General features: G+C 49.7%; 2 long non-coding RNA genes across 8 annotated transcripts in view; one reads left to right on the plus strand and one right to left on the minus strand.

The window, feature by feature from the left end:
- Positions 1 to 2,760, minus strand: part of LOC140601158 (uncharacterized) — a 42,577-nt gene extending 39,817 nt beyond the window's left edge. Inside the window, exons 1-3 of one of the 4 annotated variants that reach the window (XR_012004205.1) lie at positions 2,546 to 2,760; positions 1,002 to 1,131; positions 676 to 818 (exon numbers count right to left, since the gene is read on the minus strand). This is a non-coding gene — a long non-coding RNA (uncharacterized lncRNA). The remainder of the gene's footprint in view (positions 1 to 675; positions 819 to 1,001; positions 1,132 to 2,545) is intronic. The other 3 variants (XR_012004202.1, XR_012004203.1, XR_012004204.1) reach the window with 3 other exon arrangements.
- On the plus strand, positions 641 to 13,081 carry LOC140601159 (uncharacterized). Of its 4 annotated transcripts, XR_012004208.1 has the most exons (5): positions 641 to 3,106; positions 5,008 to 5,100; positions 10,559 to 10,699; positions 11,432 to 11,572; positions 12,927 to 13,081. It is a non-coding gene; the product is annotated as an uncharacterized lncRNA (long non-coding RNA). The 4 variants fall into 4 exon arrangements; XR_012004209.1 differs by lacking the exon at positions 11,432 to 11,572 and having other exon boundaries at positions 642 to 3,106; XR_012004207.1 differs by lacking the exon at positions 10,559 to 10,699 and having other exon boundaries at positions 644 to 3,106.
- The last annotated feature ends 5,243 nt before the right edge of the window (positions 13,082 to 18,324 follow it).

An 18,324-nucleotide genomic window follows, 5' to 3' on the forward strand; every position in this document is an offset into this window, starting at 1 on the left:
CCCAATGAAAGGAATTCAACCGATCTCTCCAGAAGGTTTAGAGCAGCAGTCCATGAGCGCTGGAGGGTGTCTGGGACACCACAGTTCCTTGAGCGCAGCTATCCACTGGCCCATTCCGTGAGGAAAATCAAACCTATCAGCCCAGCAGACAAGTCTGGTCAGGGGCAAGTCTGTGGGCTTAATTCTAAGAACCAGGCCCTCCAAGACGTTTCCTTTCAACAAGCCCTCAGAGCTGAGAGAGGTTAGAAGATACCTCCAGCCTTGGTGGTGGAGGGCCATTGGACAGGACAGGTACTATTCAATGAGAAAGCAACTTTCCTGGCCTTCAGCTTACAATAAGTCTGTCACCGGGGTGAGTTAGCAAACCCTCTCCACAGTTGGTGGGGGGGGGGGGAAGGACTATGAAACCTACTGAAGAACATTCCTCAAATAAAACTTTCATTTAGTCCATCCAAGTGGGAGGTATGCCCTGGCTCCACCGGAGGCTGGAGATCCAGTGCACTCGCTGTCCTGAACTCCAGGGCCCAAGGGGCCAGAAGGGAATTTTACATTGGTCGATCCAGGAAAGCCTAGACAAGACAGCTCCTCGGGAAGTTTGGAGTGGCCTTGGAAGGCCCTCTCACCTCTGGGTGATATGTCACCTTCCTGGAGGGCCCCTTGGTACTAGCTTCTCACCTCAGGGAGTTGGAACATGTGTCTCAGCTTGGTGGCAGTGCCAAGGGAACGTGGGCTCCTTTCCTCTGAGGACAAAGCTCTCGCAGACTAAGTTCACCACTAGGCCCCTCCCAGAGGCCTGTGAGGCCCAGCCTCCCCGGCAGCTGTGAGGTCACAATGGAAGTGAAATGAGCTGGACTGTGTTCTGTGGCTTAGGCCCCCCCAAAGACCTGGAAGAGACCCTGCCTACCCTGCAGCTGTGGGGGGTGCAATGGAAAGGAGCTGGACTGAGTCCATGAAGCTCAGCTTTGCCAGAAGACGAGCTTCTCAATGAAGGGAGTTCAAACCTGTCTCGAGAGGTTCAGAGTGCAGTCCAACAGCACTGGAGGGCCTCTGGGACACCATAGTTCGTTAAGTGCAGCACTCCACTGGTCCCTTCCATGAGGCAAGTTGAACAGATCAGCCCAGTAGACAATCCTGGGTAGTGGCGAACCAGCAGGTTTCAGTCTGAGAACCAGGCCCTCGCCCTCCCTTAGGGACCACTTCAGTGAGCCCTCACAGCTGAGGGAGTTGAGGAGGTAGCCCCAGGCTTGGTGGCGAAGGGCCAGTAGGGAGGCCAGGTACTTTTCACCAGGAAAGCCGCTCTCCTGGCCTTATCATTAAATGAGTCTGACACCGGGGTGAGTTAGCACACCCTCTCCACACTCCTTGTGGATCTGAAGAGACCAAGCAACTCACTGAACACCAAGGGACTAGCATTCCTTGAAGGAAACGGTCAGCTAGACTGTTGAGGTGGAAGGTATGACGTGGCCTCACCTGAGGCCGGAGACCCAATGGAACTGGCTACCCTGAAGAAGCCTGGGCCCAAGGGTCCAACGAGGGCAGCTTTCCACTGTCCTCTCCAGGAATGCCTTGAAAAGCTTCCTCCTCAGAAGGTGGGGAGGGTCCTGGGAGACCCTGTCCACCTCTCGGGGACACACGCTTTCAGACACTGAACCCTGCTACAAGATACTCTCACCCCGGGGAGCTGGAGCATGGTTATCAGCAGTGGTGGTGATGCCAAGGAGAAGCAGGCTGCTTTCCTCTGAGGACAAAGTGCTCCCTGACTAAGCTCACCACCAGGCCTCGAGGCCTGGGAGACCCTGGCTCCCCGGCAGCTGTAGTGGCACAAAGGAAAGGAGCTGGCCTGAGTTCTGAGGCTAAGGCATTCCCAGAAGACTAGATCCTCGGTAAAGGGAGTTCAGGCCTTTCTCCCCAGAAGGTTTGTAGTGTGGTCTAAAAGTGTTGCAAGTCCTTTGGGACACACCACAGTTCCTTGAGTGCAGCTCCCCACTGGCCCCTTCATGAGGGAAGTCTAACATCTCAGCCCAGGGTGAAAGCCCTGGCAGTGGCAAGGCAGGGCTTCAGTCTGAGAAAGCGGGCCTCCCTCAGGTCACCAGTCAACCTGCCCTCACAGCTGAGGGAGGTTGGCAGCTAGCTGAAGCCTGGTGGTGGACGGCCAGTGGAGAGGCCAGGGAGTCTTCACTGAGAAAGCAGCTTTCCTGGTGTTCTGCTGACCACGAGTCTGTCACCGGAGTGAGTTAGCCCACCCTCTCCACAGTTGTGGTGGAGGTGAAAAGACCACGTGACACCCTGAACACTGAGGAACTTGCATTCCTTGAATGAACCTTTCAGCTAGACCCTCCCAGGTGGGAGGCGTGGAAGCCCATCAAGTGGAATTTGATGTCCTGAACCCTGGGCCAAGAGTCCCATGGAGGCAGCATCCCACTGGCCTCTCAAGGAGAGCCTAGACAAGACAGCTCCTCGGGAAGTTTGGAGTGGCCTTGGAAGGCCCTTTCACCTCTGGGTGACAGAAGCCTTCCTGGAGGACCCCTTGGGACTAGCTTCTCACCTCAGGGAGTTGGAACATGTGTCTCAGCTTGGTGGCAGTGCTAAGGGAACGCGGGCTCCTTTCCTCTGAGGACAAAGCTCTCGCAGACTAAGTTCATCACTAGGCCACTCCCAGAGGCCTGTGAGGCCCAGCCTCCCCGGCAGCTGTGAGGTCACAATGGAAGTGAAATGAGCTGGACTGTGTTCTGTGGCTCAGGCCCTCCCAAAGGCCAGCTTCTCAATAAATAGACAGGGCTCAACCGGCCTCCCCAGAAGTGTCTGCAGCGTTGGCCCAAATGCGCTTGAAGGCCGCTGGGACACCAAGTTCCTTGGGTGCAGCTCTCCGAGAGGAAAGTCAAACCTCTGGCTCGCCCCAGCAGACCAGCCCGGGCAGTGGCGAGGCAGGGCTTCATCTGAGAAGCAAGCCGTCCCCGATGGACCTTTCAACCTGCCCTCCAGCTGAGGGGAGTTTAGCAGCAGCTGGCTCCAGCCTGGGCGTGGAGGGCCAGTAGAGAGGCCAGGGACTTTTCAGAGAGAGAGAGCAGCCTTCCTGGCCTTCTGCTGAAGCGAGTCTGTCACTGGGGTGAGTGAGCACACTTTCTCCACAGTTGCTGTGGAGGTGAAGAGACCACAGGGACCTACCGAAGGCTTTGGACTTAGCCTTCCTTGAATGAACCTTTCAGCCTGCCCCTCCCTGGTGGGAGGACTGTCCCGGCTGCACCTTAGGCCAGAGACTCAATGACACTGTCCTGAGCAGCTTTCCACTGGCCTCTTCTGGAAGGGCTGGAGAAGTCAGCTCAGGAAGTTGAGAGGGTCCCTGGAAGGCGCTGTCCACATCTAGGGGACGTAGGCCTTCCTGGAGTGACCCTTGCCACCAGTTTCTCACCTCAGAGAGTTCCATATGTATCTCAGCAGTTTGGGCGGCGCCAAGGGAAAGCAGGCTACTTTGCTCTGAGGACAAAGCTGCTCCCTAACTCAACCACTAGGCTTCTCCCAAAAAACCTATCAGACCCCGCCCCTCTAGCCGCTGTGAGGGCACAATGGAAATGAGGTGGCCTGAGTTCTGAGGCTCAGGCCTTCCCCCAAGTCAAGCTTCTCAGTGATCGGAGTTCAACCAGGTTTCCCCACAAGTTGTGGAGGGGCGATCCCAAAACCCTGCAAGGCCTCTGGGACAGCACAGTTTCTTGAGTGTACCTCTGCAGTAGAAGGGAGTGCCCCCTCTGAGTGGAAAGTCCAACCTCTCGGCCCAGCAGACAAGCATGGGCAGTGGCAAGGCTGTGGGCTTCAGTCTGGGCATGGAGCCCTCCCTGATGCAACCTTTCAAGGAGCCCTCAGAGCTGAGGGAGGTGAGCAGCTAGCTCCCTCCTTGGTGGTGGAGGGCCATTGGAGAGGCCAGGGACTTGTCACTGAGAAAGCTGCCTTCCTGGCCTTTCCTTTACTATGAGCCTGTCACAGGGGCTGCTTGGCACACCCGCTCCGCAGTTGGTGTGGGGGCAGCGAACAGACCATGCAACCTACTGAAGGCTGAGGAAGTAGCGCTCCCCGCTCCCCAGTTGAGACTTTCTGCCAGCCCCTTCCAGGTGGGAGGTATGCCCTGGCTCCACCTTCAGGCTGGAGACAAAATGGAACTCGCTGACCTGAACCAAGGGCCAAGGGTCCCACGGGGGCAGCTTTCCACTGGTGTCTCAAGGAATGGCTTGAGATGCCCACACCTCAGCAAGTTTGCAGGGGCCTTGGAAGGCTTTGTTCACCTCTAGGTGACACAGACCTTCCTCAAGCGCCCCTTGCGACTCGCTTCTCACCTCGGGGTGTTGGAACATGGGTCTCCTCGGTGGGGGCAGCGTCAAGTGAAAGCACGCTACATTCCTCTGTGGACAAAGCTCTCCCTGCCTAGGCTCCCTACTAGGCCTCTGAGACCCTGCCTACCCAGCAGTAGTGGGGGAGCAATGGAAATGAGCTGGCCTGAGTTCGCAGTCTCAGGCCTTCCCGGAAGGGTAGCTTCTCAACGAAGGGAAGGGAACGGTGTTCGAATGTGTCTGCCCGGAAGGTTTGGAGTGCGGTCCCAAAGCACTAGAGGGCCTCTGGAATACCACAGTTCCTTGAGGGCAGCTCTGCACTGGCCCCTCCCGAACATCCCCCCCAGGAGATGAGTCTGGGCGGTGCAAGTCTGTGCCTAGTCTGAGAACCAACCCTCCCTGATGGGCCTTTCAAGGAGCCGTGGGGCGGGCGCTGAGGGAGGTGAGCAGCTAGCTCCCTCCTTGCTGGTGCAGGGCCATCGGAGACGCCAGGCGCTTTTCACTGAGAAATCAGCTTTCCCGACCTTCTGCTTACACGGAGCCTTAGCGCACACTCTCCACGGTTAGCTTATCGTGGAGGTGAGAAAACCTTGCCACGTTCTGAGTGCTGAGGAACTAGCATTCCTTGAATGCAGCTTTCAGCCAGCCCGTCGTCCCAGGTGGGAAGAATTCCCTATCTCTACCTTAGGTTGGAGACCCAAAGGAACTCGATGTCCTGGCACCCTTGGCTCTGGGGTGAGCAGCCTTCCTGGCCTTCTGCTGAAGCGAGTCTGTCACTGGGGTGAGTGAACACACCTTCTCCACAGTTGCTGTGGAGGTGAAGAGAGCACAGTGACCTACTGAAGGCTTTGGACGTAGGCTTTCTTGAATGAACCTTTCAGCCTGCCCCTCCCTGGTGGGAGGAATTTCCTTGCTCCACCTTAGTGGAGACCCAATGGAATTGGCTGTCCTCAACCCTGGGCCTAAGGGTCCCGTTATATCGTTATATTGTCTTTCTACTGACTTCTCTATGAGAGGCTGGAGAATCAGCTCAAGAAGTTTTGAAGGATTTCAGAGGCCCTGAAAACCTCTCAGCGACATGGGCGTTCCTGGAGTGCCTGTGCCCTAGGTCCCGAACATCTACTTCCACTGGGCCTGCTGGTTATTTTTGAGCAATAGCTAACCCCCCGCCCCCCGCCTCAGGCAGAGACTAGCTGAAATTTCCTTTGTAGAATGCTTGTGTCACAGTGTATGCTATCTCACCTTGTTACTGCACCTCCACACCAACCTTTGAGAGAGGTTCTAACCACTCAGGTAGTAGGCTAGTTGCAGGCTGCAGGCCAGGGAACAATCTTCCACACTGTTAAACACCTGGCTTTCCACTGTACCGCCACACCATTGTATGGGACCAGCTTCTAGGTTCCCTCAGGTGTGAGTGCTCATTGAAGGGTATGTCTGGGAAGGCTTAGCTTCAAAGGGAAGCAGACCACCTACCTACTGCCCGAAAGCAACCTTTCAAGAGGGGGTCTACTTACTATTTAAAGAGGCTAGTGGAAACCTACATGCAAGGATCTGTGGCTTCCCAGAGGCCCTATAGCAGATATTTACCAGGTCTCCAAAACTGCTGTAGATATAGGTTTAAACTCCCTTGATGTAGAGGCTAGCCGGCTAGGAAGGCCTGAGTCACAGAATTAATGCCAGGTCATTTCCAATTCGTCTCCACAGCTGCTAGGAAGGTAAGGTCTAAATTGCCTATGTGAGAGATCTAATGCAGAGCTTCCCTCAGAGAAAGCTTTGTCCTCAGCGATAAGTAGACCGCTTTCCCTTTGCACTGCCACCACTGCTGAGACATATGATTTAAACTCCCTGATGTGAGAAGCTTGTCAGAGGGACATTTCAGGAAGGCCAATGTCCTCTAAAAGTGTACAGCACCTTACAGGGCCCCCCCAAACTGACTGAGGAGCTAGGTTCTAAAGCCCTTCATTGACAGACCAGTGGATAGCTGACCTTAAGGTAAGCTTCTGCTTAGGGTCCAGCACAGGGAGGTCCATTGGACCGCCAGCCTATTGTTGAGCTAGGGCCTGCCACTTACATTTCAGAGGCTAGCTGAAAGTTTCCCTCGTAGAACACGTGTTTCTCAGAGTACACTATGTCTCGTTGTCATTTCACCACCACATCAACTGTTGAGGGTTGTTCTAACTCACTCTGATGATAGACTAGTTGCAAACTGCAGGCCAGGAAAGCTTCTTTCTAGTGTTAAGTACCTGGCCTTTCCACTGCGCCAACACGCCAACACACCAACGAGTGGAGTTAGCTGCTAACATCCCTCAGATGTGAGGGCTCATTGAAGGGTAACTCTGGGTAGGCCTATCTTACAAAGTGAAGCGGACCACCTTTCCACTGCACATAGGCTGGGGGGAGAGTGGTCTATCTTCTTTTTGAAGAAGTTAGTGAAAACCTGCATTCAAGGATCTGTGGAATTCTAGAGGTACTCCAGCCCATTTCTACTGCATCTCCAAACCGACTGGGTAGATAAATCTAAACTCCTTGATGGAGAGGCTATCCGGCTAGGAAGGCCCGAGTCTCAGAGTTAAGGCCAGCTCATTTCCGTTGCTCTCCCACAATTGCTAGGTAGCCAGGGTCTCACTGGCCTCTCTCAGAGACCTAGTGGTGAGCTTAGTCATGGAGAGCTTCGTCCTCAGAGGAACGTAGCCTGCTTTCACTTGGCACCACCATCACCGCTGAGACCCATGAAGTGAGAAGCAAGTCGCAAGGGGCACTCTAGGACGGCCTATGTGCCCTGGAGGTGAACAGGGCCTTACAAGGCACCACCAAACTTCATGAGGAGCTGGCTTCTCAAGACCTTCCTGAGAGGCCAGTGGAAACCTGCCCTCACGGGACCCTTGTCCCAGGTTTCAGGAGAGGGCATTCCATTGGGTCTCCAGCCTAAGGTGAGCCAGGGCATACCTCCAACCTGGGAGGGACTAGCTGAAAGTTTCATTCAAGGAATGCTAGTTCCTCAGCGTTCAATAGGTTGCATGGTCTTTTCACCTCCACAACAACTATGGAGGAGGTGTACTAACTCACCCTGGTGTCCGACCCATAGTAAGCAGAAGGTCAGGAGAATTGTTTTCTCAGTAAAAATTACCTGACCTCTCCACTAGCCCTCCACCATTAGGCTGGAGCTAGCTAAACTCCCTCAGCTGTGAGGGCATATGGAAATGTGACCTAAGGGAGGGCCTGGTTCTCAGACTGAATCCCAGACTTGCCACTGCCCAGGCTCATCTGCTGGGCTGGGAGGGTTGACTTACCTCACACAATGGGCCAGGGGAGAGCTGCACTCAAGGAACTGTGGTGTCCCAGAGAACCTACAGCTCTTTGGACCACACTCCAAACCTTCTGGGGAGACAGGTTTGAACTCCCATCATTGAGAAGCTAGCCTTCTGGAAGGCCGGAGCTTCAGAACTCAGGCCAGCTCATTTCCATTGGGCCCTACAGCTGCTGGGTAGGTAGATTCTCACAGGCCTCTGAGAGAAGCCTAGTGGTGAGCTTAGGCAGGGAGAGCTTTGCCCTCAGAGGAATGTAGCCTGCTTTCACTTGGCACCACCACCACTGCTAATACCCACCTTCCAACTCCCTGAGGTGAGAAGCTAGTTGCAAGGGGCCCTCCAGGAAGGCCTATGTCACCTAGAGGTGAAAGGGCCTTCGAAACTCCTCCAAAATTCCTGAGGAGCTGGCTTCCAAAGCCATTCCTTGTGAGGCCAGTGGAATGCTGCCCACAGGGACTCTTGGGCCCAGGTTCATGACAGCGAGTTCCATTGGGTCTCCAGCCTAAGGTGCAGCCAGTGCATACCTCTGACCTGGGAGGAGTAGCTGAAAGTTTCATTCAAGGAACACTAGTTTCTCAGCATTCAGTAGGTTCTATGGTCTTTCATCTGTAAAACAAATGTGGACAGGGTGTGCTAACTCACCCCGGTGTCAGACTCCTTGTAAGCAGAAGGCCAGGTAAAGCTGCTTTCTCAGTGAAAAGTACCTGGCCTCTCCACTGGTCCTCCACCACCAAGGCTGGAGCTAGCTGCTAAACTCCCCCAGCTGTGAGGGCTCGTTGAAAGGTTCCATCAGGGAGGGATTCGTTCTCAGACGAAAGCCCATAGCCTTGTACTGTACAGACTTGTCTGTTGGGGTAAGAGGTTAAGCTTTCCTCACAGAAGGGAGGGCTTGGTTCTCAGAGGAAAGCCCACAGACTTGTACCGCACAGACTCGTCTGCTGGGGTAAGATTAAATTTTCCTCATGGAAGGGGCCAATGGAGAGCTGCACTCAAGGAACTGTGGTGTCCCAGAGGCCTTATGGCGCTTTTGTACCGCCTCTCCAAATATTCTAGGGAGACACCTTTGAACTCCCACCATGAGAAGCTAGCATTCTGGTAAGGTCTGAGCCTCAGACTCAAGCCCGATCATTTCCACTGCTCCTCCACAGCTGCCGGGTAGGAAGGGTCTCAGAGGCCTCTGAGAGAGGCCTAGTAGTGAGCTTAGTCAGGGAGAGCTTTGTCTTCACATGGGTGTAGCCTGCTTTCACTTGGTGTTGCCACAACTGCTGAGACCCATGTTCTAACACTCCTTCTCAGGAGTGCCCTGAGAAGCTAGTCGTAAGGGGCACTCCAGGAAGACCTATGCCCTCTAGAGGTGAACAGGGCCTTCCAAAGCCCCTCCAAACTTCCTGAGGAGCTGGCTTCTCAAGCACATCAAGCAGTGAAAAGCTACCTTCTAGGGACCCTTAGGCCCAGGGTTCAGGACAGTGAGTTCCATTGGGTCTCCAGCCTAAGGTGGAGCCAGGGCATACTTCCCACATGGAAGGTATTAGCTGATTGTTTCACTCAAGGAACGCTAGTTCCTCAGTGTTCAGTAGGTCATGTGGCCTTTTCACCTCCATAACAACTGTGGAGAGGATGTGCTAACTCACCCCGGTGTCAGACTCCTTGTAAGCTAAAGGCCAGGAAAGCAGCTTTCTCAGTGAAAAGTACCCGGCATATCCACTTTCCCTCCACCAACAGGGCTGGAGCTAGTTGCTAACATCCCTCAGCTGTGAGGTCTCGAAAGGTTCCATCAGGGCAGGCTGGATCTCAGACTAACCCAACAGCCTTGCCACTGCCCAGGCTTGGCTGCTGGGCTAAGATGTTTGACTTTCCAAACAGATGTGACTAGTGGAGAGCTGCACTCCAGGAACTGTGGTGTCCCATGGGTCCTACAGCACTTCTGTACCGTCCCTCCAAAACTTCTGGGGAGACACATTTGAACTCCCTTCATTGAGAAGCTAGCCTTCTGGAAGGCCTGAGCTTCAGAACTTAGGCCAGCTCATTTCCATTGTGACCTCACAGCTGCTGGTTAGGCAGGGTCTCAGACACCTCTGAGATGTCTGTTGGTAAGCTTAGTCAGGAAGAGCTTTTTCCTCAGAGGAATGTAGCCTGGTTTTTCTTGGCACTGCCACCACTGCTGCTGCCCATGTTCCAACTCCCTGAGGTGAAAAGCTAGTCGCAAGGTGCACGTAGGCCTATGTCCCCTAGAGGTAAACAGGGCTTTCCAAGGCCCCTCCACACTTCCTGAGGAGCTGGCTTCTGAAGCCCCTCCTGGAGAGACCAGTCAAAAACTGCCCCCATGGGACCCTGGGACCCAAGGTTCAGGACAGCAAGTTCCTTTGGGTCTACATCCTAAGGAGGAGCCAGGGCATACCTCCCACCTGGGAGGGGCTAGGTGAAAGTTTCATTCAAGGAATGCTAGTTCCTCAGCGTTTATTAGATCACACGGTCTTTTCACATCCACCACAACTGTGGAGAGTGTGTGCTAACTCACCCCGGTGACAGACTCACTGTAGGCAGAAGGCCAGGAAAGATACTTTCTCAGTAAAAAGTACCTGGCCTCTCCACTGGCCCTCCACCACCAAGGGTGGAGCTAGCTGCTGAACTCCCTCAGCTGTGAGGGCTGTTTATATTCCCTCAGGGAGAGATTGGTTCTCAGACTGAAGCCCACAACCTTGGCACTGCCCAGGCTCACCAGGTGGGCTGAAAAGTTCAACTTTCCTCATGGAAGGGGCCAGTGGAGAGCTGCACTCAAGGAACTGTGGTTTCTCAGAGGCCTGCCAGCGCTTTTTGAATGTGCTCCACACCTTCCAGGGTAATGGTTGAACTACCTTTATTGAGAAGCTAGCCTTCTGGGAAGGTCTGAGCCTCAGACTCAGGGCAGTTCGTTTCCATTGTGCCCCATAGCTGCTGGGGAGGCAAGGTCTCACAGGCCTCTGGAAGAACCCTACTGTGGTGAGCTTAGGGAAAATATGTCCACAAAGGAAAGTAGCCTACTTACCCTTGGTGCCGCCAACACTGATGAGACCCATGTTCCAACTCCCTGAGGTGAGAGGCTAGTCGCAAGGTCCACTCCAGGGAGGCCTATGTCCCCTAGAGGTGGATAGGGGCTTCCAGGGCCCCTCCAAACTTGCTGAGGTTCTAGCTTCTCAAGCCCTTACTGGAGAGGCCAGTGGAAACCTACCCTCATGTGACCCGTCGGCCCAGGGTTTAGGGAACCGAGTTCCTTTGTGTCTCCAGCCTAAGGTGGAGCCAAGGAATACCTCCCACTTGGGAGATGCTTAGCTGAAAGTTTCATTCACGGAATGCTAGTTCCTCAGAATTCAGTAGGTTGCATGGTCTTTTCACCTCCACAACAACTGTGGAGAAGGTGGGCTAACTCACCCGGTGACATTCTCCTTGTAAGCTGAAGGCCAGGAAAACTGCTTTTTTCAGTGAATAGTACCTGGCCTCTCCACTGGCCCTCCACCACCAAGGCTGGAGCTAGCTGTAAAAACCCTCAGCTGTGAGGGCTCATTGAAATGTTCCATCAGGGAGAGTTGGGTTCTGAGACTGAAGCCCACAGCCTTGCACTACCTGGATTCCTCTGCTCTTGGCAAGACGTTTGACTTTCCACTCACAAGGGACCATGGGAGAGCTGCACTCAAGGAACTGCAGTGTCCCAAAGGCCCTACAGTGCTTTTGGGGAGACAGGTTTGAACTCCCTTCATTCCAGGCTAGCCTTCTGGAATGCCTGAGCCTCAAAACTCAGGCCAGCTCATTTCCATTGCACCCCCACAGCTGCTAGGTAGGCAATGTCTCAAAGGACTCTGAGAAAGGCCTAGTGGTGATTTTAGTGATGGAGAGCTTTGTCCTCATGGAAAGTAGCCTGCTTCTCTTGGTGCCACCACCACTGCTGAGACCATATTCCAACTCCTTGAGGTGAGAAGCTAGTGACAAGGGGCTCTCCAGGAAGGCCTATGTCCCCTAGAGGTTGACAGTGCCTTCCAAGGCCCCTACAAACTTCCTGAGGTATGGCTTTTCAAGCCCTTACTGGAGAGGCCAGTGGAAAGCTGCCCTCATGGGACCCTTGGTGCCAGGGTTCAGGACTGTGAGTTTTATTGGGCCTCCAGCCTAATGTGGAGCCAGGTCCTACCTCCCATGTGGGTGAGGCTAGCTGAAAGTTTCATTCAAGGAATGCTAGTTCCTCAGTGTTTAGTATGTTGCCCTGTCACTGCACCCCCACACCAACTTTTGAGAGACTGTCTAACTCACTACAGTCATAGGTGTTTGAAAGCTGCAGGCCAGGAAATCTCTTTCAGTGTGAAGTAGCTGGCATTTTACTCTCTGTTTGTTTGTTTTTTACAGATTTAACCTTTTTTTCCCCATATATAAATGATATAATTCAGTACTTGTATTATTCTGTCTTGCTTCCCTCGCTTAGCATATGTGTTCAAAGTCTACCGGTGTTGTCACAAATGGAAGGGTAGCCTCCTTTTTCATGGCTGAACTATATTCCATTGTATATGTGTACCATTAATGAACATTTAGATTATTTCTATATATTAGCTATTCTGAATAATGGTACAATAAGCATGGGAGTGCTTATACATTCTCAAAATCCCGTTTTCATTTCCATTGGGTATATATCATGAAGTGGAATTATTGCTTAGTATAGTAGATCTATTTTTAATTCTTTGAGGAACCTCCATAGTATTGTTTTCCATGGTGGTGGACCAATTTGCATTTGTACTAACAATGTGTAAGGTTTCCCTTCTTATCATATCCTCATCAGCACTGTTGTCTCTTATCTTCTTGATGGTAACCATTCTGACACATTTGAAGTAATATCTCACTGTGGCTTTGATTTGCATTTTTCTGATAATTAACAATGAACATCTTTTCATGTGTCTGTTGACCATCCCTATATCTTCTCTGGAAAATCTTTTCTCTGGAAAAATGTCTATTTAGAAGGGGTTCTTTTAGCTCATTTTTAAATTAAATTGTTTAATTTTTATTAAGATGACTGAGTTCTTTCTATATTTTGGATATTAACCATTTATTCAATATATGGTATGCAAAATTTTTCTACCATTCTTGGGTTGTCTTTTTATTTTGTCCATTTATTTTATTTTATTTATTTTTATACATATATTTTTGCTGTCCAGAGGCTTTTGAGTTTGATGTAGTCCCATTTATTAATATTTACTTTTGTTATTTATACTTTTAATATCATGTTTAAAAAAACATTACCCAAACCAATATCTATGAGCCTCTTTTCTATGTTCTCTTCCAGGGATCCCTGGGTGGCGCAGCGGTTTGGCGTCTGCCTTTGGCCCAGGGCGCGATCCTGGAGACCCGGGATCGAATCCCACGTCGGACTCTTGGTGCATGGAGCCTGCTTCTCCCTCTGCCTATGCCTCTGCCTCTCTCTCTCTCTCTCTCTCTCTCTCTCTATGACTATCAAAAATAAATAAACTATGTCCTCTTCCAGGAGTTTTATGATATTAGACTTTATGTTTAAGTCTCTGATCTGGTTTCAGTTAATTTTTGTGAATGGTGTGAAATAGGGGTCCAATTTCATTGTTCTGCATGTGTTTCACAATTTTTTCCAAAACCATTGTTGAAGAGACTACCTTTTCCCCATTGGGTATCCTTGGCTCTTTGGTCAAGTATTAGTTGACCATTTATGCTGGGATTTAATTCTGAGCTTTCTGTTCCGTTACATTGGTCAATGTGTTTATCTTTTGCCAGTGTCTTTTCATGTTTATCACTATGGCTTTGAGGTAGTTTGAAATCTGGGATACCTCTAGCTTTGTTCTTTTTACTCAAGATTGCTTTGGCTATTCGGGGTCTTTTGTGGTTCCATATAAATTTTTTAAATTGTTTCCTTTATTTCTGTAAAAAAAAAAAAAAAAAAAAAGCCTTGATTTTCATGGGGATTGTATTGAATCTGTAGATGGCTTTGGGTAATGTGGCCATTTTATTTTTTTATTTTTTTAATTTTTAAATTTTTTTTTAAATTTATTTATGATAGTCACACAGAGAGAGAGAGAGAGAGAGAGAGAGAGGCAGAGACATAGGCAGAGGGAGAAGCAGGCTCCATGCACCGGGAGCCCGACGTGGGATTCCATCCCGGGTCTCCAGGATCGTGCCCTGGGCCAAAGAGATCCAAATGTGGCCATTTTAATGATATTAATTTTTTCAATCTACAAACATGGATGTCTTTCCATTTATTTTTGTTGTCTTTAATTTCTTTCATCAAAATCTTATAGCTTTCATTGTATAGATCTTACACTTTCTCAGTTAAATTTATTCTTAAGTATTTCATTGTTTTTGAGACTATTGTGAATGGGATAGTTTTCAAAGCTTCATCACTAGTGTAGAGGATTGATTTTTGTATGCTGATTTTGTATCCTACCACCTTACTGAAATCACTGATTAATTCCAATAGTATTTTAATGACTCTTTAGGATTTTTTTTAAAAGACTTGTTTATTTTAGGGAGACAGAGAAGTGCACATGAGTGAGGAGAGGGACAAAGGGAAATAATCCTCAAGCAGACTCCCTGCCAAGTGTGAAACCAGATGCAGGGCTCTATCCCAGAACCCAGAGATCATGCCTGAGCCGAACCAAAATTCCGAGGTTCAATCAACTGAGCCACCTAGGCACCCCTCTTTGGGATATTTTTATGTGTAATAAGATCACATCATCAGCAAATAGTGACAGTTTTGCTTCCTCCTTTTTAATTTTGATTACTTTTATTTCTTTGTCTTCTTTGCCCTAGTAAGGACTACCAGTACTGTATTGAATAGGAATGGGGAGAGTGAGCATCCTTGCCTTTTCTTGATCTCAGATGAAATACTTTCAGTTTTCCTCCATTAAGTGTAATGTTGGGATGCCTGGGTGGCTCAGCAGTTGAGCAACTGCCTTTGGCCCAGGGCGTGATCCTGGAGTCAGGGATCGAGTCCCACATTGGGCTCCCTTCATGGAGCCTGCTTGTCCCTCTGCCTATGTCTCTGCCTCTCTCTCTGTGTCTCTCATGAATAAATAAATAAAATCTTAAAAATAAAATAAAACTATAAACAAATATTGAACCTTATTTAATAGTATGTATGCTAATATATTTAAGGCACAAGTATAGAAATGTCAACAATTAAGTTTTAAATTAAAAATAAGAGGTCTGATGGATGGTGAAATGATTAGATATATGACAAAACAAGTCTAACAAATTGTTAATTAGTAGGATATAGATGGTGGCTACGTGAATATTAACTGTAAATTCCTTTTAAATTTGGCCTATGTTTATATATTAATATGCCATAGAGATCAAACATGAATCTAAAGCACTAACTCAAAGAAGTGAGAATGTAAATGTAAATCTGGTGCCTGTCCTGAGAGAATCTGCTAAAACTGGGAACTTGGGGCTTTCATTTTATAAGTGAGAAGATGGAGCAGAAGAAAAACCTCTTAAGCATAAACAAGATGTGGGGGGTAAAGGCAGACATAAGCTACAATGTCAGTGATAATATGAATTAGAATAAAAAGTTAAAAAGTAAGGTTGCACACGGGACTGGTGAGAAAAACTAAATGCTTTGACATTAATTTATGTGAAGGAAGAAGAATTTCCGGAAATTCAAAATATCAAACTGACTCTCTAATAAGACTGAGGCTCAAATTTATGCTACCTAAGTCATCTGAAACCCATACAAATATTAATGAAAAACCAACAAAGTTAAAGCAAGACTTTGTTTAAGGACACCCACCTGGAATTAAAAAAAAAAAAAGTTTCAGGCACTAATGTATTACTGAGATTGGTGAACAATAGGATGCTGAAAAGTACCCAGTCAAGACTCAGGAAATGGTAAAACTCAGAGATCTAGAAAAATGAGCCTAGGATTTGTGACTATTTTACCCTGGGTTAGGAGGACAAAAGTTGAGTTTTATGGTTTGGCAATGGTAACATTTCTCCAAAATATCTTGTACCTTAAGTTTCATCCCAGTGGACTGCACAAGTAAATAACATCTTGCATAAAATGCAGCTTAGCTTCATGTCATCTGAATGAACCAGAAGGTCTCAATTCCAGAAATAGTATTGAGGTCATACGAAAAGGTAGTGTTTCCAGTGACCTGTAAAATCAAATGAAAATGTCTGGATAAAAATAACTTCATTTTAAGACTCAATTTTTTAAAAAATTTTATTTATTTATGATAGTCACAGAGAGGGGGCGGGGGGCAGAGACACAGGCAGAGGGAGAAGCAGGCTCCATGCACTGGGAGCCCGACATGGGATTTGATCCCGGGTCTCCAGGATCTTGCCCTGGGCCAAAGGCAGGCGCCAAACAGCAGTGCCACCCAGGGATCCCAAGACTCAATTTTTTTTAATTAAAAAAACACAAAACACAAGAAAAAGTAACCATATACACAAAATTTTTTGTTTATTTTTAAATTACTGATTTCTGGTTTCCAACTAGGATTTATAAAACTAAAAAAAAGAGTATCACCTTGACCCTAACTGTAAGAGAAGCTTGATAATAATCTACAAGTTCGTGATTTTTCTTAAATCCATCAAGAAAACAAAGTTTGCAGGGCAAGCAACTAGACTGAAATCTAAGTAGAGATAGAACATATCACTTATGACAGAGTTTGAAAAAAGAGACACTAATCGTGACACAAGTGGATAACAAAATTCAGCTAAACTTTTTAGTGAATGGCCAAGTGTGCAATAGCGTGAGTATAGAATTCCTTGGAGTCAAAGATAGAGTAGTTAATAGTTGTTTACAGGTTTTTCTCTATGGCCCTGCATCAGGTGCTCACAAGGGTGGGATTGGAGAAAGCTTCCTTTCCTGAGCCAACTTGGAGAAAGCAATCAGCTCCTGCTGTGGGAGAGGCATGAAGCAGTTAGTGTGGCACCCTTTACCTTAAGGAACAAAGCCTTTGGTCACTAAGGAGGAACATCAGATCCTGTTGCCTCAGAGCACCAATGAAGACTCATTACGAATTAAAGAAGGGAATAGAGAGGTGTCAGAGAAGATAGCAGAGGAAGTAGGGTCCCCAGTTCACCCAGCCCCACCAACTTACCTAGATTACTTTCAAACCATCCTGAAAAACTATGAATTCAACCTGAGATGTAAAGAGAGAAGAGCTGGAACGCTACAGAGAAGAGTTTTTGCTTCTAACAAGGTAGGAAAGGGTGGGGGGGGATAGAAAAGAACCCAGTGGGGGAGGGGCCCCATGAGGAGCTGGGCAAAGGCCTGTGGCGAGAGCCTCTGGGACAGGAAAGCTCAGCCCTGGAGAAGCAGGAACTTTAAAAATCCTTACCGGGGGACCCCTGGCTGGCTCAGCGGTTTGGCACCTGCCTTTGGCCCGGGGCCCGGTCCTGGAGACCCGGGATCGAATCCCAGTCGGGCTCCCGGTGTATGGAGCCTGCTTCTCCCTCTGCCTGTGTCTCTGCCTCTCTCTTCCCCTATGTCTATCATGAATAAATAAATAAAATCTTAAAAAAAAAAAAAAATCCAAACCAGATTCTTCCAGGACAGAAAGGCAGGGAAATCAAGCAGAACCGCAGGAGGGGCGGTGAAGCCCCCAGTCTCCTAGAGTCACTAACATACAGGAGGTGCGCCCCGGGGAGAGTGCGCCACAGACTGCGGGCCACGCTCGGGAAAGGGCTGGAGCGCGCCCTGCGGCGGGGCCTTGGGAGAAGCGGGGCGGTCAGGCGGTCAGCTCCAGACGGAGGTGCCTGAGCCCTGTTCCCTTCTGGAGTGGCAGCCCCGGGAGCGTGGGTCCAGCAGCACAGGCCCCGGATCCCAGGGCGCCAGTTGGGCACAGCCCACAATCCTGCGGTCCCCTGGGACAGGGGGATGCGGGGAGGGCCCAGGACAGCGAGGACGCTCCTGCTGCCGGGCGCCCCTGAGCTGTGCAAATCAGCGCCCCCGCCGCCTCAGGAGCACCTAGGCCCCTGCGGACTGGGAGCTGCAATAGTTACTGCAGGGAGCTGACTCCAGGGCTGGAGAGCTGGCCGCCACCAGTGTCATTGTTCCTCCTTGTTCCATTTTGTGCCTGGGAGAGGTGGGGCCGCCAGGGAACAGAGGCCTCACGGGGTCAACAGCTCCCACTGAGCCGGGCACCTGGCAGGGGGCGGGGCAGCTCCCCCAGGTGCACACACCAGAGAGTCAGCACAGCAGCTCCTCCCCCAGAAGAACAGCTGGAAGAACAGAGGAAGAGCAAGTTCTTGACCAAGCAGCACTGGAAAGCTCCAGGGGAAAGTCGAGGGATATACAGGATATAGAACTAGAGGGTACCCCTCCTATTTTTTTTTCTTCTTTTTATCAGTACAACTCATTTTTTTTGTTTTGTTTTGGTGTTTTTTGTTTTGTTTTGTTTTGTTTTAGATTTTATTTATTCATCCATGAGAGACACACAGAGAGAGGCAGAGATACAGGCAGAGGGAGAAGCAGGCTCCATGCAGGGAGCCCTACGTGGGACTCGATCCCGGATCACGCCCTGGGCTGAAGGCAGCGCTAGACTGCTAAGCCACCCGGGCTGCCCTGACAACTCGTTTTTTATTTTTTGTTGTTTTTTGTTGTTGTTGTTGTTTTATATTTATTTATTTATGATAGTCACACACACACACACACACACACACAGAGGCAGAGACATAGGCAGAGGGAGAAGCAGGCTCCATGCACCGGGAGC

Source organism: Canis lupus, chromosome 12 (assembly GCF_048164855.1).
Source record: "Canis lupus baileyi chromosome 12, mCanLup2.hap1, whole genome shotgun sequence".
Classification (NCBI taxonomy): domain Eukaryota; kingdom Metazoa; phylum Chordata; class Mammalia; order Carnivora; family Canidae; genus Canis; species Canis lupus.